At 35.9% G+C, this 27,517-nt stretch overlaps 1 protein-coding gene and 1 non-coding gene across 2 annotated transcripts in view; both read right to left on the minus strand.

Annotated features, from left to right (window-relative positions):
• Window positions 1-27,517, minus strand: part of ZNF804B (zinc finger protein 804B) — a 533,431-nt gene that overhangs the window by 290,270 nt on the left and 215,644 nt on the right. The gene's annotated exons all lie outside the window — the stretch shown is intronic.
• Window positions 13,578-13,688, minus strand: LOC133097123 (U6 spliceosomal RNA). The gene has a single exon (XR_009701996.1). It is a non-coding gene; the product is annotated as a U6 spliceosomal RNA (small nuclear RNA).

Genomic DNA, 27,517 nt, shown 5'->3' on the forward strand with positions numbered 1-27,517 from the left:
ACATAGGTGATTCTTTCAAGCATCTGGGTGGCTGTTCCTGCCAATAGAAATGACACTCCTGAAGGTAAAACAGATGTTGATGTCATACAAATATTTTACTCAAAGTTTCTAGGGATGTATGTCACATGTAAACATTTGGAATCACAATTATGCTTAGAAATAGAACTTTAGTTCATATCTAAAAACAAAAAACAACTTCCAGCAACCTCCGTAATAAGGATTCTGTTGTTCTTTCATTAAAAAAAGATCAGGTAGTGTTGTAGTTTAAATAAAACTCCATGCCTTTCAAAGAAATGTTATAATTTTCTTTGAAGGACTTAATGAGGCTGAGCCACAGCTAAGAAAATAAGACTTGTGAAATTAACATATGTGTGAAATTCAATCACACCTCTTATTAACTGGATGTAATGATAACCACAAAAGAAGGTGACTACTTTAAATAAATAAGTGATGATAGAAATAAAAAATGATGTTAATTTAATGGTTGATTAATTGGTCCTCAGTGTATCTCCCAAATCTAGTTTGGGATGGTGGCCCCCAGCTCACACTTTAAGCATTCCAAATATGTATCAATAAAACATATATTGCTTATAAAAAGTTATACAGAACATTTCTAATAAAGAATTGCATTCAAAATGGTACAACAGGTCTAGCTTATATAAACACACAGGCACACACCATGTGCACACACCTTTTACCATGCCCATCTGTTGAGTCAAATGGAAGCACACTACAGATATCTTCCAACCTAAATGTCATGGTAGTGAGGGCCTCAGTCCTGGCTCCCTATCAATCAATTGTATTTTATATCTCATTATGTCAAGATTTTCAAATTCCCCTTGAGGCCATTCACACAGTTTTGCTACTTAATAGAGTATTGATTCATTTTGTTCTTTGTCATTCTATGCTGTAAATGTTTTAAATAATATAAATAATAATTTTTAAAAAGCCATATTACTGCTTTAAAGTAAATAGCCTGTGATAACCAGACTCTCTATATTGGAAATAGTTCAAACACTACTAAATTTAAATTGTTATATTTAAACTGTATTATTCAGAACCTCCCATTCAGAGCTATCATCCAAAAGCACAATGTATTGGTTCAGATAGGCATGGTAAAGGTAATGTTAATAGGCAATTAAAAAAACACTGAGGGAGACAGATAATGGTGTCTGTTCACTAAAATGTGTCAGAAGGATACTCCAAGAGCATTAAATATGAGAGAGAATTGCAGTCAATAGCCAGTGAACAAGAACGACATAAGAGAACGTTCTGGGTGTGAACACTAGCAGTGGGATGGGCCAGCTGAAATTAATGCAACGTTTTTCCCAAAGGATGAAAGGTTTACATCTGATATAAGTTCCTCTATGAAAAAACACTATATAAGGTCACTATTTCTATACAGAAAATACAGGAGGGAGGTACAAGATATTTTCTTTGAAAATGCACACAATTTGCAGTCAAGAGACTTTCCCTATCTCTTCTATTATCAACATCATGTTGGTATGATACATTTGTAAAAATTAATAAACCAATATTGATACATATGATCTACTAAAGTTCACAGCTTATTCATATTTTCTTAGTTTTTACTGAATGCCCTTTTCTGTTCCAGGATCTCATCCAGGATACCACATTCCATTTAGTCATCGTATTTTCTTAGGTCCTCTATGCTGTAACAGTTTCTCAGACTTTTCCTTGTTTTAGATGACCCTGACAATTTTGCATATTGGCCAGGTATTTTGCAGAATGTCTCTCAGTTGGGAATTGTCTGGTTTCCCCATGATCAGGTTAGTGTTATGGGGTTTGGGGAAGAAGACCACAGAGGTTAACAGCCATCCTTATTACATCATAGCAAAGGTATATATTATCAACATAATTTATCACTGCTAAGGTTAAACTTTCTCACCTGGCTAAAGGGTCTGTCACATTTCTCTACTGTAAATTTACTCTTTTTTCCCTCCTTTCCATATTATACTCTTTGGAAAAAGTCACAATGCACAGCCTGGACTTAAGGAGTAGGCAGTTATATTCCCCTTCCTAGAGGACTGAATATCTACATAAATTATTTGGGATTCTATTGCACAAGAGATTTGTCTATGCTCTCATTTCTTTCTTTATTCAATCACTTATTTATATCATCATGGACTCATGGATATTTATTTTATACTTTGGGTTATAATCCAATACTACTTTATATATTCTTTATATATTTTTTTGCTCAAGTTATTCTAGTTTTGGATATTGGTACCTATTTCACTTGACTCCTGTGTCTCTTTGCCATACAACCATCAATGTTTTTTTTTTCTGTTTTTGAGCACTTCCTTGTTTTCTAGCATCTATCTTGTTATAGATGCTCCAGGATATCTTGTATATTCACTGCCCAGCCCTAGAATCAGGCCATCAGGCATTTCTCTAATGATCCTTGATTTCTTTTATTGGAGAATGATGTTAGAAACCAAGATATGGGTGCTAAGTATGCTCTGTGCTACTGGGGTGTCATTGCCTTCTAGGCCCTCTCAGATGACAAAGCAAGATAATATACATATATATACTAACCTGTGTATGTATGTGTGTGTGTGTGCATGTGTGTGTGTATAATTCTCCCCTAAACATACTTCTCCCCTTACTTATCTATATTCTCCCACTCCAACAGTAAGAAACCTGGCTCTACCATTTGCCATCCATTATTTATTTAATGGTTCAATTCCCTACTACTTCATTTAAATTTAGAGCCAAATCCTGTTGTTTCCAGAATTTTTATTGTGTGTAAATAGCATTTAACATTTAATTTAAGAAGTTAAATAGAGATATACCTTCCTTCATTCTCTCATGCCTACATCACCAGCACCATATGTTTTAACAACAAATAAATCTTCCTCTGAGGTTTGATCTTGTTACCTCATTTGGTGATATAACCACTGGGACCAAAATTACAAATACGTTATGTTCCAAATGTTTGCTTTCCAGTCAGTCATTTGGAACTTGTGGCTTTTGTTTTGAAACACTTTATAAATAATGGTATGATTTCTAGGCTAGCTCACAAAGGCCTATTTAACTCAGAATACAAATGTAAGGGTATATATTTGCAATAAAAAGTAATAGAAAGTAACATTAGTAAGTACAAAGGGCAACAATAAAACAATTAAATGAGAAGTAGTGTTGTATTAATCTTAGAATATAGTTGCTTAGGCAAAGACAGCAAGGGTTGAGAGTAAGAAGTCCATTAAATGCAGAGAAAACATCTGTGAAGGGGCAAACCAGCATGGTGACTTCTGAGATTGCTGGAATACACAGTGTGTGATGTAGAGTGGATTTTAATGAGCCTGGACAGGCAAGTAGAAACTTAATTATAGTAGGCTTCATGTGCCATGCCAAGAAGATGGGATTTAAGTTTAGGGGAATGGGAAGCTAATGAAGAATTGTATGCAAAGGCATGGCATTTTTGACTTAAAAACATTACTCTGATGACCATCTTAAGGATGGGTAAGAACGGGGTAACAAAAGAGGCAGGATCAATTAGGAAAACATTGAAATGGTGAAAACAAGAGAAGTAAGTTAATAATCCAATACTCTTGAGGAACAGGAAAAGTGTTCAGATATGAGGAATGATAAAGAGATAGACACTTGGTCTCAATTACTAGTTGTTATCATTGGGGTGAGGGAGGAATGAACCTCTATGATTTCCCCTTTACTGGTTTGAGAGATGGGGAAGTTAAAATGGGCATCTGATGGTGCCATTAATCAAGACAGAGTATATGGTAAGAAGAGAAGTCTGGAGGAACATGTAATGAGTACATTAGTAACATGATTTGCACAAAAAGTAGTCTTAGCTTTCATTCATAATTCAGGTGTTTTTATAATGTTTTATACTGGAAGTGATTTCCCAAGATACCTGCCAGAAAATGGAAAACAGAAAGGGTAGAGAGTTGTTACAAAGAATTTATGTGTACTTATAAGAAAAGATTATCAAAGATGTACCTTCATAACTATAAGAAGTACCAGCAGAAGAAATGAGGTGAAGACAGCCTATACTGGATCTCCCTGAGAGGGAAGAAAGAAAGTGGGACAAAGGCCCAAGGAATCACCAAACCAGGCTCCAGCCTGGAGTTGGCACCATCAGTCCAACTGGAGGTGGGTGTGTTTGTAATTTAGGGAGAGAATTATCTAAGGGAGGAAATGTGCAATGGGCTGTTTCTTTGTACAAAATCAATCTTCAGTCAGATGCATGTTTTTATGATATTGGAACAACACCATGGATTATTTTAGTTGTGATTTCTACTCATAAAGGTTTCCTAGGGATCTCCTTGGGATATAATTTGATAAAATTAAAACCTTCCTTGCCAGTTAGATAGTATGTGTATTATATGCTCTATTACTATAGTGTATTTCATGTGTGACTTAAAGTTCATAACTACTTATAATAATATTTTATAACAAAGGTTCAATTTTCTAACCACTTAATTTCATCTCTGCTCATCTATTTTCCCATGTGCAAATCAAGGACCTTCCTTCTATGACACCTCTATCTTCCCTCTCATTATTTCTCATGTTGTTTACACACCTGTGGGTACAGGGAGAATAGGACCGTAGCAATAGAAAAGCAGGTGATATGCCAGGATCTCTGGAAATTTGAAGCTCTTGAAGGACTAGTCATCACTTAGCATTCATTCTTCTTCCAGAAAACAAAACAAAACAAATGACATTAGCAACAACAAAATCAAACAATCTAGTCCAGACCATCAGTTGTTTCTTCATCTGTGTTAATTGATTACAATCTGGAAGCTGGCATATAGCCTGGAGTTAATTTTTATAATTTGTTTCTTCTCTATGCAAAATGGATCTGCAGGAAACTGATGAAGAGGATAAGTTTTTATATTCATCTCATATGTAAACTTTATTATACTAATGAATGTGATAAAAATAAATGAATGTGACTAAAACAAAGCAAAAACAATTTGAGTGTTTTTAAGAAACTGTAGCAACAAATAAATATGTGATGAACCAATAAAGCGGGGAAGATCTCTAAATAGGATCATTATTCTTGAAGGATGGTGTTAAAGATAGGAACATTTCTACGGAAGACTCCTGAAGTGTACACTTTGAGTCAAACACCATCTGAATAAATACAATAATATCTTAGTTGAAGCTTTTAGCTAACAAAAAAGCAGCCAAAGTCTACACTAGTAAAATTAAAAGTATCCAAGAGAAAATTTCAACATTTAGCTTATCATTTGAAAACTTCCATGCCAACAAATATTGTCTGCTCTTTAAATCAAACCTATTTTTTCAGATATTTTTGAGGCTTTGTAGATACAATGAAACAAACATAATAAAAGTTATGAAAAATGCATTGATTAATTTACTAAAACTTTAATTAGTTCTAATCTGTTATGGGAACTGAGAAAGATACTAGACAAGCAAGAACATGTGAGCAGTCTAATGTAAGAGACAGACAGGAATACTGATAAAGTAGAATACAATGTTCTTTGGTATCAGTAGTGTTAAGAAAAGATTCCTATATTACTGTCTTGGGGAAATTATAAATACCATTCTGAGTAGAAAACTCAAAGGATGAATAGGAGTCTGGAGAAATAAAGATGGGCAATGGATTCTAGAAAGAATTGAGATAGCAGGATGGATGGCATGAAGGCCTGACAGAGATGGACATGAGTGGGAATCATGAAAAAAGTAATAAATCTCATGCAGAAGACATGGGAGAGACAAAACAGCAGTGAGACTGGGCTGGGGATGGATTCTGCAAGATCTTGAACAACAAATTAAGGAGTTTGATTTTTGTCTTGGGGGAATGCAAGCTTTAAGCATTTGAGAAATGATTTTATATGTAACAATTCTTTGACAAGATCATTTTTGTTGGTAGGTAACTGTGAGTAGTATGAGAAATGCACTAAATACTAAATATGGAGAAAACTGTGGGGAAGAGAAGATTTAGAAAACTCGGAAACCATGCATCTAGAGCCACCGAGTGACCTATTGCCCTGAGGCTGGGATACCTGGGAGGTCTGAGGAGATCAGACCATCCCTGTGGTGCTAGAAACTAGCAGGGCCCCATCCTATCAGGTTTAGACATCGCTCACACTTGGCCATTGAAGCTTATATTAGACCAGTGAAATTAAATGTAGAACAAAGCATTACCTATTTTGAAAAACTGCAATGGTCTTTTGACAAACTGTGGTATACAAAGACTTAGGAGTACAGAGGAAGCACCTCAGGGGCTGCCAAAGTAACGGGCGGAGAGCCGCAGAGTAAACTCTGAGATGTGCACTTCTGCTGCCCTTGCTTCAGTCAGTGCAACTCTTCAGCTGCTGATTTTTATTTAATTTTACATATAGGGCTTCTGTTTAAGATTTTTATTAAATAAATATTTCTATTATTTAAAAAAACAAAACTGAATACCAATGGTGTACAAGGCCAATATTTCCCAAAGCAGATTTTTAAAAAGTTTCCTTTATATCTAGGTCCATCCACATCTCTACAAATGACCCAATTTCATTCCTTTTTATGGCTGAGTAATATTCCATTGTATATATGTGCCGCATCTTCTTTATCCATTCCTCTGCTGATGGACATTTAGGTTGCTTCCATGTCCTGGCTATTGTAAATAGTGCTGCAGTGAACATTGTGGTACATGACTCTTTTTGAATTATGGTTTTCTCTGGTAGAGTTAAGTAAATCAGAAAGAGAAAAACAAATATCATATATTAATGTGTATATGTGGAATCTAGAAAAATGGTACAGATGATCTTTTTTGCAAAGCAGAAATAGACACAGATGTAGAGAACAAACGAATGGACACCAAGGGGGGAAAGGAGGGTGGGATGAATTTGAAGACTGGGATCGACATATATACACTACTGATACTATGTATAAAATAGATAACTAATGAGAACCTACTCTATAGCTCAGGGAACTCTACTCAGTGCTCTGTGGTGACCTAAATGGGGAGGAAATCCAAAAAAGAGAGGATGTAGGTATACGTATAGCTGATTCAGTTTGCTGTACATTAGAAACTAACACAACATTGTTAAGCAACTATACTCCAATAAAAATTAACAAAAAAGGATAGACAATAAGGTCCTACTGTATAGCACAGGGAACTATATTCAATATCCTGTGATAAACCGTGATGGACAAGAATATGAAATGAATGTATATATATGTATAACGGAATCACTTGCTGTACAGCAGAAATTAACACAACATTATAAATCAACTATACTTCAATAAAATAAATTAAAAATAATAGTTTTTTATATCTAATTCCCAAAGGATTCTTGATCCTAAGAGATCCTAATTTATTATTATCTAAATTAGCTTTATGAAACAATTATGAGTTGTCATTAACTTTCTCTTTTTGCCACGAAGATTTTTCCATGAACCATAACAGGTCTATGAATGACCTTTGGAAACGCTAGCTTTAAGATTAGCCACACATATAGACTCCACTCCCCAATGTGGTATATTTACAGCATGTCGCAACAGTTTGGAGTATGTTGCCCTCAATATCAAGATGCTTTCAGGAATGTTTTCTGGAAATAGACTTCTTGGGTTTAAATCTTGGCTTTGCCTTTATCCTGGCAAAATTTGGGGGCAAATTAATTAATCTCTGTGTTACTGCAGTTCTTCTAGCTATAAAATGTGAATAATCATAGTATCTTCTATTTAGGGTGACCATGAAGATTAAATCAGTTTATATGTGTAAAATATATGCAGCAGTGCCTTTATGAGGTAGAAGCTATATTATTGTCAGCTATTACTATTGGCATTATGTAAGCCTCGGGTCTTACTAGGAAATTGAGCCAGCTTTTGGATTTTGTTTTTGGTTAGTTTTTATAAAATTTATTTTTATTGAAGTATAGTTGATTTACAATATTGTGTTAGTTTCAGGTGTACAGTAAAGTGATTCAGTTATACATATATATATATATACATTATATATATATCTATTTTTTGTCAGGTTCTTTTCCTTTATATTGAGTATAGTTCCCTGTGCTATACAGTAAGTGCTTGGTGGTTATCTATTTTATATATAGTAGTGTGTATATATTAATCCCAAACTCCTAATTTATCCCCCCTCTTTCCCCTTTGGTAACCATAAGTTTGTTTTCTATGTCTGTGGGTCTGTTTCTGTTTTGTAAATAAGTTCATTTGCATCATTCTTTTTTAGATTCCACATATAAGCGATATCATATGGTATTTGTCTTTATCTGTCTGGCTTACTTCACTTAGTATGATTATATCTAGGTCTATCCATGTTGCTGCAAATGGCATTATTTCATTCTTTTTTATGGACTTTAACAGCATTTGCTCAGACTAGTATACCACCTAACAAGTAGTTTGCTTATTGTTTGTTTCTCCCTACTGTAATGTATGGTCATTGAGAGTAGACAGTTTCATGTATTTTGTTTGTTGCAGTATTTCCAGAAATTAAAAGAGTGCCTGGAAAATAATAGGAACTCAATAAGTATTTGTTGAGTTAATGAATGAATAAATTCTTATACCAGTAAAGTGGAACTAACACGAGTATCCCTTCAATGCCTCATGTGGTACTTTGATATTTACAGAGCCATAAGGCAACTCCGAAAATACCAAATGTAAGCAAGGGAGATAGAAAACCTATTTATTTTCTTAGAGCTCAGGGCAGGTACAGTTTTTAGACTCTCCCATAGCAATTTGGGGCCCCAGTGAAGTTTTTCCAATATAATTCCACAAGACCATCCCTGTATCACAAACAGAGCTGACTCAAGGATCAAGATGAGGAATGAGGCTTGGTGCCCTCTCCAGGGTATGTAGACCCCAAGATATATCTGAATCTGTGCTCTACTTTCTATAGCTACTGTCCTCATCTATCACAAACTTAGGCATGTCTGTGTGTATGTGCCAGAGATGGGGGTATTCCATCTATATTGTCGGAGTGCTACTGAGAGAGTTTAGTTGTGTGTGTGTGTGTGTGTGTGTGTGTGTGTGTGTGCGCAGAGGAGGAGACAGGGTGTGAGGGAACCTCATTTCACTGCACCTAAAAGCAGATGTGCCCAATCAGATCCACTGCCTATAAGGAGAAAGGCTCTTTTCTTCTTTGTCCAATCAGGCTTTTGTTGAGCTGATTAGAATCAAAATTAGAGAATGAAGTAGGACAGAGAAGGGAGAGATGGATTCCTATGAGAAGGGACATGATGATACTTCTGGAAACAGAAAATAACCTAGAAAGTCTGGGAAAGTAGGGAGACATATTTTTAAAAGACAGAGAAAATTGGGCAGCGGCCAAGATGAAGGAAAATTTGGGGCCAAAATTTGAATAGTTTTTACAAAGTGTGGCTGTGTGCAACGTGGTAAAATGTTCATTTCCACATCTCTTCCAGACACTTTGGTTAAAAAAATTAATTTATTTTTAAAGATTTTGGAACTCCTGCTAGCAATCTTTGGAGACACACCCTTGCAGAGCAGGCCACCTTGTAACAACAGTATGACTGCTACTTTTCCCCCACTCTTGTTGTTCATGATTGGTTTACATTGCAATTCTATTTCAAATTCTGTTTCATCAATAAAATAAATATTTAGAAACAGTAACTTTGGATGGGGAAACAGAAGGTTTATGAGTTTCTAGGCCTTTTAAAATTTTCTAGGTTTTTGATGACTTTGGCTAAACCAATATCCTAAATTTTCTCTAAGAATTGGTCAATTTTTGGAATTAGATATCTAGAGTAAAATTAATGGTAAATGTCATGAAATAGCTTAAAAAAACAATTTCACTTACATGTTGTAATGTGTCAAAAATACATAAATGCATCACTATCATTTCTGCACGCTTAATGGTTATGAAAGAGCTGCTATAGAAACAGGGAAAATACTTTCTTATAATAATACTGCTATTGAATTTTATTTCAAAATTTTCTACAATTGAGTGCATTAGGCAGAAATCAGTTGAATAAAAGAAATTAATGGGGGAAGAGTTAGCATATGATGAAAGGATTAAATCACTCAAATTTAAAGACATTAACTCAAGCACAGCGAAAATCAAGTGTAAGATAATATTATTTATGATGAAATTTATGTAAGATGAATCAATGAGACAAAACTGATTTTATGAAGAAACTGTAATATTAAGTGAATAAATCACTATACATATATGATTAAAGCTATGAAAAATCTTAGAAAGAAAGGTGGAACAAACACATCTAATATTATATTGACAGTGAAAGCTTTTGAGAGTGAGCCTGGATGATCACTTGTTTCCTTTAAGACTTTCTATTTTTCACCACTGCCCAGAAAAAACACTAATTAGCTTTATAAGAATAAAATCAAGTAAACATTTTTTAAATGAATGAAATGAAGCCTTGCTCCAATAATGGTATTGCTTTTCTCAAAACCCACTAGTGAGACCCTATATCTCCATTTATGTATTACATAGATATTCTAGCATGTAAATGAGTTTTACATGTGTGAAATGAGCAGATGCTTATTTCTGATGGCCTTGTTGGCACTTTTTGGGGGGAGTTGAAGAATAAGCTTTGAGGAATACTTGGGAGAGGACAGCAATTCTGCCATATCTTTAATGCAAGTAGTAACAACTCTTTTTGAATCATTGACTTTTCTTGTTCATTAAATTATGCAGGCCAAGTAGCTAATAAAAAGGTAATATTTCATTTTACTTGTTCTGAATTTAATCAACTTTTATTTTTATTTTTCTTTCACTGAACTTTTTTTGTTGTCAAGTATCAACCTAGTCTCATCCTCGCTTTGCAAAATGCTACTCTGATCATCAAGGATTTGGTAAGGCTAACATAATCTGCCTCATATTTTCTGAATTTCAACATTCTTAGGAGAAGGTGATTCAAATGATTTGTAGAATAATGAAATAACAACCGTATGCAAAGAAAGTAGTGTTACTTCTTTCATACCTTCTTGCTAATGGCAATAATAATATTTAGTAAAAATGAAGGCAATATGTTTTCTATACTTTGAAAGCAACAGAATTAAACACCAGATTTCATGAAGAAAAAAAGCACATGTGTAAAGAATACCAAAAAGCTAAATATTTATAAACTAAATTTTACGGGCATACCTTGTTTTATTATGCTTTGCCTTATTGCACTTTGCAGATATTGTGATTTTTACAAATTGAAGGTTTGTGGCAACCCTGCATCAAGCAAGTCCATCTGCACCATTTTTTCCAACAGCATTTGCTTACTTCATGTCTTTGTATCATGTTTTGGTAATTCTGGTAATATTTCAAAATTTTTCATTACTATTATATTTGTTATAGTGATCTGTGATCAATTTTTTGATGTTACTATTGCAAAAATACTATGACGAACTGAAGGCTCAGATTATGGTATTTTTTAGCAATAAAGTATTTTCTAATTAAGGTTTGTCCATTGTCTTCTTAAGACATAATGCTATTGCACACTTCACAGATTACAGTATAGTGTCAAAGTAACTTTTATAGGCACTAGGAAATCAGAAATTCATGTGACTCTCTTTACTGTGGTGGTCTGGAACCAAATGTACAATATCTCCAAGGTATGCCTGTAGTTCAGGCATCTCTTTATGTTGTGCCATCTTCTTTTAATAAATCATGTGGCCTCTACAACAACACCAACAAAAAAAATTATCATTATTTTCACAATAGAAGTTTAAAAAGTATAAATATTATTTCATCCCTGGAATAATCTTCTCACAGCTTCTATGAACTCTGAGAAGCACTCTTAAGGCTATTGTAAACAATAGTGTTATACAAGTCCCAAGGTTCAGTTTTCTGATTTAAAATAAGGAACTGTTTTGGGCAGAATTCTAAAAATGACCCACCAAGATTCTGTTCCCTAATCCCCGGGACTGTGAATATGATGAGATACCACACATTTGATAATGTTACCTTACATGGCAAAAGGGAATTTGGAGATGTAATTAAAGTTACTAATCAGATGACTTTGAGTTAATGAAAAAGGAGATTACCCAACTGAGTCTAAAACAATCCCATGTGCCATTACAAGACAGAGAGGTTTTCTCTGACTGGTAGCAGAAGACAGAGTTAGAGAATTTGTCCAGTACTGAGATAGATGGGGCCACAAGATAAGGACCTGAGAGCAGCCTCTAGATGCTGAGAGTAGTTCCTGACCAACAGGCTGCAAGAACACAGGCTTAAGTCCTACAACCACAAGGAAGTGAATTCTGCCACCGACTTGAATGAGCTTGGAAGCAGATTCTTTCCCAGAGCCCCTAGGTAAGGGTCCAGCAGTGCTGACACTTTGTGAAACCCTGAGCAGAGCACCCAGTTGAGCTCACCCTGATTAGGGATCTACAGAACTAAGAGATAATAATTGCGTGTTGTTTTAAGTCACCAAAATTGTGTCAATTCGCTAAGAGAGCATAGGGAAGTAGTATAGAACTATAGATTGTATAAACCTTGATGGGACCTTAAATAAGTCCAAAGTCTAAGAAAAGACAGGTGACAGAGAGAGGATTAGGGCTATTACAAAGCATTGTAAAGAGAGGGGAAAAGAGAGTTATTATTTAACCACTAATATTCAAAATGTAATTTTTAAGCAATATATTCTGCTTAAAACCAAACTTTTGGAAGAGAGAAAGAAATTAAGGACTCTTTAGCACCACTTACAACATCAATGGCTAGATTTTATGATGGACTTTTTTCCCATACTGTCCATCCTCAAATTTAACCCTGAAACTGGAATAGAAAGAAGGAGGAGCTGACACAGAGGAAGTAAAAGAATAACCAAAGCTTTATGATCCCTGAGGATTGTGGGAGAGTGAGGCAGAAGACGGAAGTAAAGGTAAAGAGAGAGAAATGTCAGTATTCTCATTTTTTCCCTCTCACTTTGGAAACATTATCTAAAGCTCCATGTTTCAGGCTACTGAATGAGAGGCCCTCATGGAATGTGACTCGTGGATTGTGGCCATATCATATGTGAGCCTGCCAGTGTGGAATACTGAAGCAAAAAGCCCTGATATTTAGCACTCCTGATGGACTCTTGGGTCACGTGACCAGTTTTAGGTTTTTCCAGTGATTGTCTTGACTAGGGCTCTAGGTTGCATATATTCACGATGCTAGTTCATTAATTAGCGGGGTTTTTTTAATTGGAGTTGATTTACAATATTATGTTAGTTTCAGGTGTACAACAAAGATATTCAGTTATTTTTTTTCAGATTCTTTTCCATTATAGGTTATTACACGGTATTTAATACAGTTCCCTGTGCTACACAGTAAGTCCTTGTTGCTTATCTATTTTATGTATAGTACTTTGTCAATCCCATACTCCTCATTTACCCCTCCCCTCCCTTTCCCCTTTGGTAATCACAAGTTTGTTTTCTATGTCTGTGTGTTTCTGTTTTGTATATAGATTCATCTGTATTATTTTTGAGATCCCACATATAAGTAATATCATATAATATTTGTCTTTGTCTGACTTACATCACTAAATATAATACTCTCCAGGTCTATCCATGTTGCTGCAAGTGGCAATATTCCATTCTTTTCTATGGCTGAGTAATAGTCCATTGTATATGTATACCACATCTTCTTAAGCCAATCATCTGTTGATAAAAATAGGGAACGCTTCACAAATTTTCATATCATCCTTGTACAGGGGCCACGCTAGTCTTTTCTGTCTGTACTGTTCCAATTTTAGTATATGTGCTTTCGAAGCAAGCACTAATTAATGTTTTGTTTTGTTTTGTTTAATTTTCAGATGGCTCATATCAATGCTGCTTTGATTTCTCCCCACAAAAGAGCAAAGTTATAGGTTATCTATAGATATCACTAAGCAAATGGTCACTGGAAGCATCTGACTACAGCTGTGGACATATTCTAAAAACATCAGAGGAGAGGACAAATTGCATGCTTTACCATTCTTGCATGGCTACTCCAAGCCTGAATATATGGTGGCCCTTGGGTGGAGCAACCAGAGCCATGGCTCAAACTATCCCCTGAGAGAAATCAAAGTTTAGGTTGGGAATGATTTTCACAGGTTTTCTGTGTCCCTGATGAAGAGGCACTAATGCAAAGAGGCCAAGATGGGTCCAATGGTTAGTCATCTTATTCATGGGCAATGTAGGTTGAGGTGTACTCACTCTTGATATGAACAAAGTAAAGTTTCCTTTAAAATTACCCATTGCAATGGTTGGCTACAATGAAGACACAGTCATACCTGGGAAGCTTATAGTTGAATCAGAATCTCTGAGGGTGGGACCTAGGCATCAGTATTTTGTAAAAGTTCCCCAGGATGTTTTAAGGTACAGTTAAAGGTGGAAATCACTGATTTAATGGAAGGTCTATTCATGTGTATATAGAGATAAAGCAACATTAATCCTTGTTGTGTGAATCAGTGTTAAAGTGTCTCTTCTCTCTCTTCCCTAAGTTCCTTTAGTTGTGCTCTTATATCAACTTTCCTTCTTCCTACAGAGATATTCTCCTTTGTGTCATTCCTATTTTCTGTGGTTGCAAAAATCACATATTTAAGAGGATTTAATCAATCAATCTATCAATCTTTCTAAAGTTTCCACATCAAGATCCACATCAACTTGTTATTGCTATTTTTCAAGAATACTGGAAATGGTAATAAAATAATTCCCTATAATTGACATAATTCCTCTTAAATATTAGTTGTGGACTCTCTACTCCCCTTGTTTGATCTCTGCTCCTTCTCTTATTATATAAAGTTTTGCAATAACTATTGTTATAATTAAGCATTTATGCTATACACACATCAGTGAATGCATAATGTTCATTGCCTATTTGACAATGGTATTTAAAATACATGCTCCCATGTCAAGTATCATTCGATGCAAAAGAGAGCAGCAAATCTCTCTCTTGTTGACAAACAATTCAGGCAATTCAGGCAGAACATCCAAATCTCTACATTTTCAAAAGAACAAATAAAGCTTTGATCTCTCTCTGGTGATATTTTATTTTCATTCCCCATCTCATTTGTTTGTCATTTGAATCCATACTTTCATGATATAGAGAGATTTTCTCTTTTTCTTTTTTATGGGTGGTAAAAAGATTTTAGTGTGTTCTTACTCTTTAGGCTACAGACAACTTTTGTTTGATACACTAATAAGAAATGTGTTCTCATAATAAACTTGAAGTATGAAAAGGGACACTAATGATTCCTTACAAAGCCAGGCTGTTGATGTTTATTATGTTCCTATCAGAAATGTGTTAGGTTTTCAAGCAACACAAAGATATATGGACACAGTTGATTTCTTTCTTGTGCTTGGAGTCCAGTTGGGGAGATAAACCTTACATTTGAAAATTCTCCTTAGAACAACGTAACAATATAAATTCTATACAAATCAAGCTCCTGCATGTGCACTCTGAAATAGGTGAGGCCATATGGCTGCTGTCATAAGGATATGCTTGATTGCTTATTGAAGGCACTTGAGCTGAAGGATGTTTTGAAAGAGTTACAGACGCTTATTGTAAGGAAGAAAATGACATACAAGTGAAACAGTCAAACATTTGAGGGTCATGTAAATAACCAATCTTATGGAAAAGCATGGGAAAAAAAAACCCCAAGCTGTACTACATAGAGCTATTTGATAGAGGATTTAGCATAACAGACTCCAAGAAAAGGAATGACTCAAATTGTTTCAAGTTAAGGAATTATCACCGTTATTTTAAAAAATGATTTACTTGGAAATAAGGTACCACTAAAAAACAGTTTAACTATTTAGTAAGTAGTTCATCTTTGTTTAGTTTTGAGCCCACTTTTCTTTTGTAGGATGAAATAGGCCTGACATAGGGTCTCAAGGTCTAGAATTAGGTTTTGGGTAGAAGAAAAGATAGATATCCAGCTCCAGAGGTAGACTGTGATGAGGGCAAATGCAGGTTGGTGTCTAGGGTGAGTCAGAGGTGAATGCCAGAGGAGATACATCAAGTAAAAGCGAAACAAAGGGTAGGGAGCAAACAAAGAAAAGTATTATAGGATGTAAGATGTCAGCAACAGGGAATAAAGCAAGCTACAGAGCAGGGCAAGGTGAAAGAGGACTGGAATTTGTTTATGTACTGGGATCCTTGGAGTTTCTTTCTACTGGATACATGGTTCTTAAGTATATTAGGTAGAGTGAAATGCTCATCATTTGTGTAGGCAGTAAGCATTAAGCACTTTGGGCTGGAATTTGGTTTTATTCCTTCGGATAAGAAGCTAAACACAGCAAAAGCAAGAAAATAGACTGGTATTATTTTCTAAAAACAGATTATTTGTGCTGTGGGGCAGGAAGGAAATTCCACAATTACTAAAAATAAGGTGAATCACAAATCATTAGTTGTCATTAGCTCCATGTTTCTTTAAAGAGATGGGAGATATGAGAAGAAATAAATGAGGATGTTGGAAAGTAGTTACTATTGGAATAGGGACTAGGAAAAGGGAGAAGGAATTTAAACAATTTGGTAGTCTGTCTTGGCTCTATTGCTTTAATATTACATTAATGTATTTTATGACTATCAGAGTCTTTGTTTGCCAGAACTTGCATATGCCCTGTTAGCATTTTATAAATGGAGGACCAATCCAAAGAAATAACTTATTGGAAAATATATTTCCAGTTACGTGGGGATATTTGAGGTACAGGATGCATTATGTTGAAGGAATACTTGGGTTTATTGGTTCCTGTTAGAAGAAAATGTATCCTCCATAATGGTTTTGTTTACATCTGAATTTACTTCTGCTTCCAATTCATTTTGGCATGTATGCAATCAGTTTGTCAACAAGTAAGAATCAGTAAATCATCCATGGTGGGCACAGAATATTTTTATAAAGCCAAAGGGTCTGTGGTTCCTGTGCCTGTTACAATCTTCTAGTATTTCTGATCCTTGCCCTATATATAAGGCATGTTGACTCACATCTTCCCATTAAAACAGGACATAACTTTTTCAGAGCATGAATTTTTGTGCTACTTACTTTTTCTGTAATGACAGTCCTACTAAGCCAAAGATGCAAGGTTAACTAACTCAGACACATGAACTGATCACAGAGGAGCTTCTGCTGTGTGTTGTGTACAGAAGACCCTGCAAACAAGGGGGCATCACTAGATTCCCCTCACCACCCTTCATACGTCTACACTATGGCACGCATCTCACAGAAGCTGCCCTCTCCTAGTCCATGGACCAGTGCCAAGTAGAGTGCATGGAAGACAGAGCATGATGAGACTAGTATATTAAATTTTTAAATAAAAATAAACCATAATTCAAAAAGAGTCATGTACCACAATGTTCATTGCAGCACTATTTACAATAGCCAGGACATGGAAGCAACCAAAGTGCCCATCGACAGATGAATGGATAAAGAAGATGTGGCACATATATACAATGGAATATTACTCAGCCATAAAAGGAAACAAAATTGAGTTATTTGTAGTGAGGTGGATGGACCTAGAGTCTGTCATACAGAATGAAGTAAGTCAGAAAGAGAAAAACAAATACAGTATGCTAACACATATATATAGAAATTTAAAAAAATGGTTCTGAAGAACATAGGGGCAGGATAAGAATAAAGATGCAGACGTAGAGAATGGACTTGAGGACACGGGGAAGGGGAAGAGTAAGCTGGGACGAAGTGAGAGAGTGGCATTGACATATATACCCTACCAAATATAAAATAGATAGCTAGTGGGAAGCAGCTGCATAGCACAGGGAGATCAGCTCGGTGCTTTGTGACCACCTAGAGGGGTGGGGTAGAGAGGGTGAGAGGGAGATGCAAGAGGGAGGGTTTATGGGGATATATGTATACAGATAGCCGATTCACTTTGTTATACAGCAGAAACTAACACAACATTGTAAAGCAATTATACTCCAATAAAGATGTTAAATAAATAAATTTATATTTTCAAAAATTGTTATTTATTTTAGATTACATTCTTTTTTTTTTTTTTAAGTATTTATTTATTTATTTATTTATTTATTTATGGCTGTGTTGGGTCTTCGTTTCTGCGCGAGGGCTTTCTCTAGTTGTGGCAAGCGGGGGCCACTCTTCATCGCGGTGCACGGGCCTCTCTTGGGAGCACAGGCTCCAGACGCGCAGGCTCAGTAGTTGTGGCTCACGGGCCTAGTTGCTCTGCGGCACGTGGGATCCTCCCAGACCAGGGCTCGAACTCGTGTGCCCTGCATTGGCAGGCAGACTCCCAACCACTGCACCACCAGGGAAGCCCAAAAGTTGGGTAGATCTTACCATTAGGTCAATACTTCATCCGGGCCCTCGGCGCTCGCCGCTGCCAGCAGCTGCGCCAGGGCTAAGAGCAGAACGAGCAGCCAGGCTTTCCGGGGCCTCATCGCGGCTGTGCGGAGCTTGGTTCAGATTACATTCTTTAAAAATAACCTTCTTCATAAAATGAGTGAGATAGTGGATTTTTTTTTTTTGTTAAACAAACCCAAATGTTTAGTGGTTTTGCATAGCAATATAAAAATCTGATTTTCAATATTTTTTGAAAAATGTTAGTCCATTCATCCATATACCTATAAACCACTACTACAGACTATAGAACTCTAAAAACAGAGATATTCTGACCTCCCCCAAATGAAAAGTTTAATATTATAAAACTTTAACTCTTGGTACTCATATTGACAGTCAAGTGAAAACTATGAATGAAGGTAAAGGATTTCTCTTATAGATTTAAAAACCATTTCAACATTGGGTTAAGTTCAAGACAGACCATTCACTGCATGCATACATGTTCATATATATAATGTATATATATTTAATATGTATATATATATACATATTTAATCCCTGTCCTCAAGAGAATCATCTTTTAATCAGAGAGATGAACATGCAATAGACAATTTCAATAAAGTGTTTTAAGTGATGTAATTAGAAGAATTAAAGAAAGGTTATAGGAATTTAGAGGAGAAAGATACTGTCTACTTATTATAGAAAACATCACACAGAGGTACATCAAATGGCTTGAGTCATTTAGCTCCAGAGAGCTAACTTGGAATGTAATAGTTAAAGATTTTTTCCATTGATCCAACCTATCGCTTTGCATCATTACATTTGTTTGGACCATTCATGAAGTCAGAGAGAAAAAGGGCTTCTCAGAAGTCTGGCACAAATATAGAAGAAATTGCCAAAAGTAGAGTCCAGTTGTATAGAATGAATGTGTTATAATTAAATGTTAACTACAAAAAAACAATGATACAACATAGCTAATGGTGTCCGAGTCTAAGACCAGAACTGAATTGGCCTATCAGCAAAAAGCAATTAAAGTGTGACAATGCATTTAAAAGTACTGACGTTTGCAACATGAAGAATTACACTGCTTCATTAAGAAGAAATGATTGCCTTATTTAAAAAAAGGACAATATTTACTCTTATGTAAAACTCCTACAGATTTCAACTTGTACAAAGTTGAGCAGATAGTTTCCAAATAATTCATAAGAACAAATTTTCACATATTGCTGTCCCAGAGTGGAGGCTGCACAGTAAAGTGGAAAAGTGTGGGCTTGAAAGTCAGACAAACCTATCCTTGGATTTCACTTGCTGGTAGAGGAACTTCAGTAAGTTATTTCTTAGGTTTCTCATTTGAAAAAAAAGCAGATAATAATAGCCTGTTCATAGGATTTTTATGAGAATTAAACAAGCTATTATATGTGGAACCCAAAATGTTAAAACTGTAATTTTCCCTGAGGTGCCGAGATTTGTTAGATATGGCATACCAAAGGAAGAGGCACCACCAAATAATAAATTTGCAATCGAGCTGACAAAGAATCAGTTTCAGAAATCCCTCAGAAACCCCTTAGTCAGAGGGAGATCAAAATAAAGAGCGCTGGTCAATAGAAATACAAGGTGAGCCATATATGTAATTTGAAAGTTTCCAGTAGTCACACGAAAAATAGTAAACATAAAAATGGTGAAAATAGGGCTTCCCTGGTGGCACAGTGGTTGAGAATCTGCCTGCCAATGCAGGGGACACGGGTTCGAGCCCTGGTCTGGGAAGATCCTACATGCCGCGGAGCAGCTGGGCCCGTGAGCCACAACTACTGAGCCTGCGCGTCTGCAGCCTGTGCTCCGCAACGAGAGAGGCCACGATAGTGAGAGGCCCGTGCACTGCGATGAAGAGTGGCCCCCGCTTGCCGCAGCTAGAGAAAGCCCTCGCGCAGAAATGAAGACCTAACACAGCCAAAAATAAATAAATAAATAAAAACCTACATAGATTTATTAAAAAAATATATATGTATATTTAAAAAAAAAAGAAAATGGTGAAAATAATTTAATAATATATTTTATTTAACTCATTAAATAATAGCATTTCAACATGTAATCAACATAAAATTAATAAATGTGATATGTTGCATTTTTAAATACTAAATCTGAAATCAGGTGTGTATTCTATATTTATAGCGCATCTCAATGCACAATTCAAGTGCTTGATAACACCACGTGACTATGGCTGTAGTATCAGACAGCGTAGGTATAAACACAGTGGTTCTCAAAGTGCGATTCCTAGACTAGCAACATCAGCATCACCTGGGAACGTGGCTAGAAGTGCAAATTCTCAGAACCATCCCAGATCTACTGAATAAGAAACTCTGGAGGTGGGACCTAGCATTCTGTGTTTCAACAAGCTCTCCAGTTGATTAGGATATCCACTAAAGTTTGAGCACCACTAGTCTAAAAGAGCACATTTCTCAAATATTGAGGTGGATACACATCACTTGGGGATCTTGTTACATGTGGAATTTGATTCAGTAGGGGCCTCAGCTGTTTCATTTCTAACAATCTCCCAGTAATGTGGATGCAGTTGGTCCAGATGACACTTGAAGTGACAAAGGACTGAGCAGTGGTGCTCAACCCCCAGGGTTGAGAACCACAGATCTATAATCTGAAGGAGGGTAGGGAGAGTTTTATAAGACAGATTATTGGAGAAAGAGCTGCAAGTCCCATCCCCCCTCAAGGCATGCTAGAGTGTTACTTCTTTCACCTAAAGCTTAGCAAGAGGGACTTTAAGAGGGCCACTTGAAGAGTTTGAGGTAGTTCTCCTAGAGTTTGGAGGATCTGTCCTCAAGTGATCTGTCCTCAAGTTCCCGCCAATGATACCTGGGTAGTAAGAATGATGGCAGTGAGTTACTCTGGCAGGGGGGCCAAAGTGGGTTGTGCTGTGTCTGGGAGTAAATTCCCTTTTAAGGTGGGTAAATGGATGCCTGTGGATTTCCTGTGGTCCAAATGTGAACGCTGCAGGAAAGAAACCCACCCTCAAAACTTTTTTAGTCCTGACCAAGAGGATGACGTGAAAGGTACAAGAGGATTTCACAGCCACAGCCTGGGTTTAATGGAGCAGATAAAACTGTGGGCTGGTGGAGGATAGCCTGTAAACAAAGAGCCCCAGCCAGACAGAGAAAGACAAATATCATATGATATTGGTTATATGTGGAATCTAAACAAAAAAGATACAAATGAACTAAAAAAATGGTCATGAAGAACCTAGGGGCAGGACGGGAATAAAGACTCAGACCTACTAGAGAATGGACTTGAGGATATGGGGAGGGGGAAGGGTAAGCTGTGACAAAGTGAGAGAGTGGCATATATACACTACCAAATGTAAAATAGATACCTAGTGGGAAGCAGCCGCATAGCACAGGGAGATCAGCTCGGTGCTTTGTGACCACCTAGAGGGGTGGGATAGGGAGGGTGGGAGGGAGGGAGGGAGACGCAAGAGGGTGGAGATATGGGGATATATGTATATCTATAGCTGATTCACTTTGTTATAAAGCAGAAACTAACACACCATTGTAAAGCAATTATACTCCAATAAAGTTGTTAAAAAAAAAGATACAAATGAACTTATTTATTTATTACAAAACAAAGATAGATCCACAGACATAGAAAATGAACTTATGGTTTCCAAAGAGGAAAGTGGGTGAAGGGATAAATTAGGAGTTTGGGATTGACACATATACACTACTTTATATAAAATAGATACCACCAAGGACCTACTGTATATAGCACAGGGAACTCTACTCAGTAACAAAAACAAACAAATAAAAAAGAGCACCAGTGCTAGTCTGGGAGCTGCAGCTGGAAGGGCACTGCACAGGAGGCTCTTACAAGTCTATGATAGCACGCATGAGGGAAAGAATCAGCTTGAGTATTTTAAATATTATAGAATATTTTATATTTTATGTATATATGATACATATTTCCATATATATAAAATATGTATTATTATATACTTGTGCTTAGTATTTTTAATATTTTTACACACCCAGAGAGGTCAACTAAGAAACAGCCCTGAACCCCTGCATTGCAAACTGGGAAGCGTCTGTAAGCACTGTTAGCAGGTGGGAGGAGCTGAAGGAGAGAGAAGGACCAGGCAGCCACTCCCACTGCAGGAAGCCCCACGTCAGGAGGGGAGACACTCTGATATTAATCATTTGCCTTTGGATTATGGTCAGAAATTAGATATTCATACCTCAGAAGTGTACTACGATTGTGACCTAACGTAAATCCAGGGCTTTATAATTTCTAAGAAAGTTCAGAAAAGTCATGAATTTGGCACTGTTTTCTTACAGGAACAGGAGAAGGGGCTGTGGGGGATAAAAGGATAGTTGTGTCAATGTCATAATGGCATCTTGTGAGTCCTGTTTGTTTAAAACAAAGACTAAGCATTGTATAAAGTCCTATATGCATTATCTGCACTTCTTTTCTTCAAATAAGCAAAGGCTAGATGAAAAGGGAAACCACTGATCATTTAGTCAATTACAAACTAAAGCTGGATCCTAGAAGTAACACTGAACTTTATCATGGCATCATGAATAGTCAATAAAATACACATTTTCTCCCAAGATCAAGAGAGTAGGTCACAATAACATGAAAGTCTGTTAAAATTATTAACTTTGAAGTCTCCTGTTAACAGCATATCTGCATTTATTTTGTATCTTTGAGTCAATAACATTTTTCTTACAAAAGAAAAAAAAATCCATTTTAAAGTGTTCTAGAAGGGAACATTGCCTGTTAGGAAATTAAAAAGCACAATTAAATAGGTTTGTAGGTTTTACTGATGCATGTTGGGTTTTGATGGAAACATATCAACCTGCAGGTTTAAACAAAGATATACAAGTAAATATACCATAATTGACCCGTTTTCTCTGAACATATTTCTTGTGGCTTTTGATTCCTATAATTTCAAATCAAAATATTTCCTATTATTTCAGAACTTATAAGCTCTGAAGTGAGCTGACCCGGCGTTATCTATCATGCACTAAACTCTGTTCACAAGGATACAGGGTCCCTCCCTAAAGATAAACTTACATTGCTTAAAGGACACGATGGATTACAATATGTACAGAAAACCCCTCTGCATTATTTCAATGAATACTTGAAAGTGACATAAGTGAGAAGCAACTATTGTGGCAGTAAAGAGCGGCCAAATTTTCTTCAGGAGAAAAGCATTAAAATACCAATAGTTAGTTCCATATTCAATCAATAATTTCATGAATCTCTGGGGGATATCTATATGCCAGGCATTGGCTTTGGAATATATGAGAATTTACCTCTTAAAAATTATGAAGTAAGTATAGTAACACAGTTTAATATCCCATAATAAGGCCTGGTTAGCCTAGAAGTCTGTAGAAATTCAATCTGCAAGTCTAATTATCACTCATAATACTATATTGACTCAAATATGTCACCTTTCCCCAACACATCTTCCCCTTTCGATTTAGAGTCAGGTATACTACAAGGAAGGAGAATTATAGAAGCCTTAGAGTTGTGATTTTTTTTTTTATCAGCCTCAGCAGTCTCCAAATATTGTTGACATTATCAGTTCTAACAAAATATTTGTTGAAGTGACAATGAGTTCCAAAGATGATTACATGTTGATCTACAAGTATCCTCTTAGATAAGAACCCTCTTCTATTTTTCAAAAGAATGTTATATTTTCTGCTTAAATGTGTCTTTACGAAAAAATGATAATGAATAGGGGATTGCTTTTCAATCATACTCTATTACTATTAAGCGCCGATGCTACACCAGGCAGGAACTATGTTGGAGCCTGGGGGGAAATATGAGTGAAACACAATTTCCTGACCTCTGAAAGCTGACTGACAATTAGGAAAAGAATCTGACAAGTAAATACATAATTCCCACAAAAAAATGTGAGGTATTGCAACCAAGAGTTGAATAATGGGCTATTTTAACAAAGAGATTGGAACAATTAACACTGCCTGGAGAAATTGGAAACGATGTCATACAGAGTGAGGTAAGTCAGAAAGAGAAAAACAAATACCATATGCTAACACATATATATGGAATCTAAAAAAAAAAAACAAAAACGGTTCTGAAGAACCTAGGGGCAGGACAGGAATAAAGACGCAGACAGAGAGAGCACTGACATATATACACTACCAAATGTAAAATAGATAGCTAGTGGGAAGCAGCTGCATAGCACAGGGAGATCAGCTCGGTGCTTTGTGACCACCTAGAGGGGTGGGATAGGGAGGGTGGGAGGGAGAAGCAAGAGGGAGGGGATATGGGGATATATGTATACCTACGGCTGATTCACTTTGTTGTACAACAGAAACTAACACACCATTGTAAAGCAATTATACTCCAATAAAGATGTTAAAAAAAAAAACACCCACAAAGTGTTTCAGGTGCAAAGTACTGGCTGTGAAAATTTATTGGTTGCTTCAGCTATATAAACATAATGAGTTTGACTCACAGGCACCAGAATTTAATGTTAGAAGTAAACAGTTTGTCCTCCTTTCTTCCTCCCTCTTGTTTTTTCCTAGATTTGATTAGGGATAAAAGAAAAAATGTCACTCTAATGACAGTAATTGTTGCCTAATGGCAAGCATGCTGTCAAATCAGCCTAAGTGTCCATTTAAAAGCAAACTTTTATGTGGTTTGTTAAACTATTAAGGCTATTAGTTGAGACATGGAATTGATTTCTTTTACCCATTGCATTAACCTCATCTTGCATACTCATCAGTTTCTTATACAGGGCAAAGTAAATGTACCTTGATGTTTTATAAAATTGAATTTAACATCAAGCCACTCACTTTTAAATGCTACACATTGCTATAATAATAGGAGGGTGACTAAGACAGTCAGAATCTTCATTACTGGTAACTAAATGAAGCTTCAGTAACGGAGTCCTCATGGAAAATGAATTTCGTGTCACTGTGAACCAAATGTAATCAGTAGCAAATAGGTTTTATTTTGATGGGGTTATAGGTTCTTTGATCCATAAAAGCAAGAGATAGACACTTTTTAACATAACTGAAGGAAGTTAGAGAAAGATCGGCTACTTTAACAAAAACCCAATTTCTACTTGACAGTGAAAAAGGAAATACTTGATCTGATAAAGGGTTAACATAAACACTCTGTATGTAAGACAACAGAATTATAAAGTTCTAAAATGTATATTTAATAACAAATATATATGTGAAAAAGGTATATGTCCAAGAAAATTGTGTATATTTAGAAATCAAACCTAGCACACGTCATATGGATTAAGGGTGTAAACAGGATATAGTCAACTACCCAAGGTAGCAACATGCTTCTGGTTACCACTCTTGATTAGGAAACAGTTGAGTCTTTGTCAGTAATTAAATGCTATGGAGTAATTACTGTTGTAATTAAATGTTATGGAGCAACATTTCCTGTTTGAAGAATCTCCTTATATTTTTAGAGCAATTTATACATCTTTCTTTTCTATAAATTCATTCATTTGTTCGTTCATAACCTCGCCCATTCTAGGCACCCCATTCACTGTAGGCACCATGCTCCAGACACTGTGTTATCCTGATACTTAGCATATCTGTCGAAACTGAACAATCTTGCAGGTAAGGGAAGATATGAAGCAGCAAAATATCAAAGTGCATAAAACTGTGAAAGTGGAGAGAAATAGCCAGATAATAGGAGAGCAAAGAACTGAGAATATTGGAGAGCATTCACATTTACAGAAAAGAAAAAAGGATACAAATTAGTGACAGAAGCAAAGAAGATTCACTTAAAGAAGGAAATGAAGAGTCAGGATTTTTTTGCATCATGGAAGGTACAATTTGTGCACTGATTTTTGACCACTGAGAGCCTCCTTGCTGTTTTAACAAAACATTGCTTAAAAAAGCATAATGATATTAGTAAATTTCAACATAATGTAAGGTCCCCAGCAACTTCATTATTGCCTTACTAAATATCATTAGCATGATAAGTATCTAACATCATTTTTTGATAATTATTACTGGTAAAAAAATTAAGGTTGACAATTTTTATTATTAAATTTCCAGTATATCTAGAAAGGACTTGCCCAATGAATTTATTTTAGAAATGTTTGAATAATAAATTCATATTATTATTTTTAAATGCTTTTATTAACTCCAGTGAAGTTAGTATTAGAGAAGGGCCGCAATATTGTGCCACACTCTTACACTTTAGGGTGAGGGTGTTTGTAGAATATTTTTAAATTTCTGTTGTTAACTTTTCTATCTATAATCCTCTTTATACGCGGTTTTCTTGGATAATCGGTTCTAGTCATTATTTATGACTCCCCACCCTGAAAGATAAGAACATGTCCATTTATATCACTCATCAACTGCTCTCTCCTGCCTCCTCAAAAATTTTTATTATTCTTTTATTAGTAACACTATTGGTTACCTTTGAAATTTAAACTGTATTCTTAAATCTCTGCCTCTTATGTCATCAACCTTAGACATTTATACATAATGATACCTTTCCCTTACCTGCTTCTCCTCAATTCTCCCCTCCAAATCTATTAGCTATACCCTTCCTTTTACACTACTGAAGCTGAAAATTTTACATGTTATTCTGTAAATTATATGTAAGTCAAATGAAAGACGTTCCAAGTTAACCATTTAGAAGCTTGGTAAGTGTCTCCTACCTCAGCTTTGGAGGACACCGTGGACTAAGGCTGACTTACACCTGAAAAATCCAGAATGCTGGATTCTGTGGGTGGCAGGCTTCTCTGATATGCAACAAACAGCAGTTTAATCACCAAAGCTGTGCTGGGGTAAGGGGAGACTTTAACTCTGACAGAAGCTCATTTAGAGGTATTTACAGTATTACACCTGTCTGGAAATACTAATAACTGAACTGAGAATACTCTGTATGTGTGGTTGACCAGATGACTTCTGTTATTTGAAAATGACTCTAAAAGTCATGGAGACCAACTACCAAAAATTCACACACAGTTAGGAAAAGATAGCCCCTTGGCATGAGTTTAGAAGGACAGAAAGGGAAATAAATAAACCCATCTTGTCTCATTTATTCTACCTACGGGTTACAATAATAACATATTTTAGGGGGTAATTTTCTAATACAGAAATGCTGAGGTTTCACTCTTGTATATAAATATTAACTAGAGAAAGCAAGTGAGATTTTCCAGGGTGAGTCCTTTTAAAAATACAGATGATGCTTAGCTTTATCCCAAACCCTCCAAAATAATTTCAAAAAGTGAGGTCTGGGCATCTTGGTCTTTCAGCCAGTTCCCCTTGTGGTTCTGATGTACAGTTCTGATTGTTTATATGTTT

This window comes from Eubalaena glacialis, chromosome 8 (genome assembly GCF_028564815.1).
Source record: "Eubalaena glacialis isolate mEubGla1 chromosome 8, mEubGla1.1.hap2.+ XY, whole genome shotgun sequence".
Classification (NCBI taxonomy): domain Eukaryota; kingdom Metazoa; phylum Chordata; class Mammalia; order Artiodactyla; family Balaenidae; genus Eubalaena; species Eubalaena glacialis.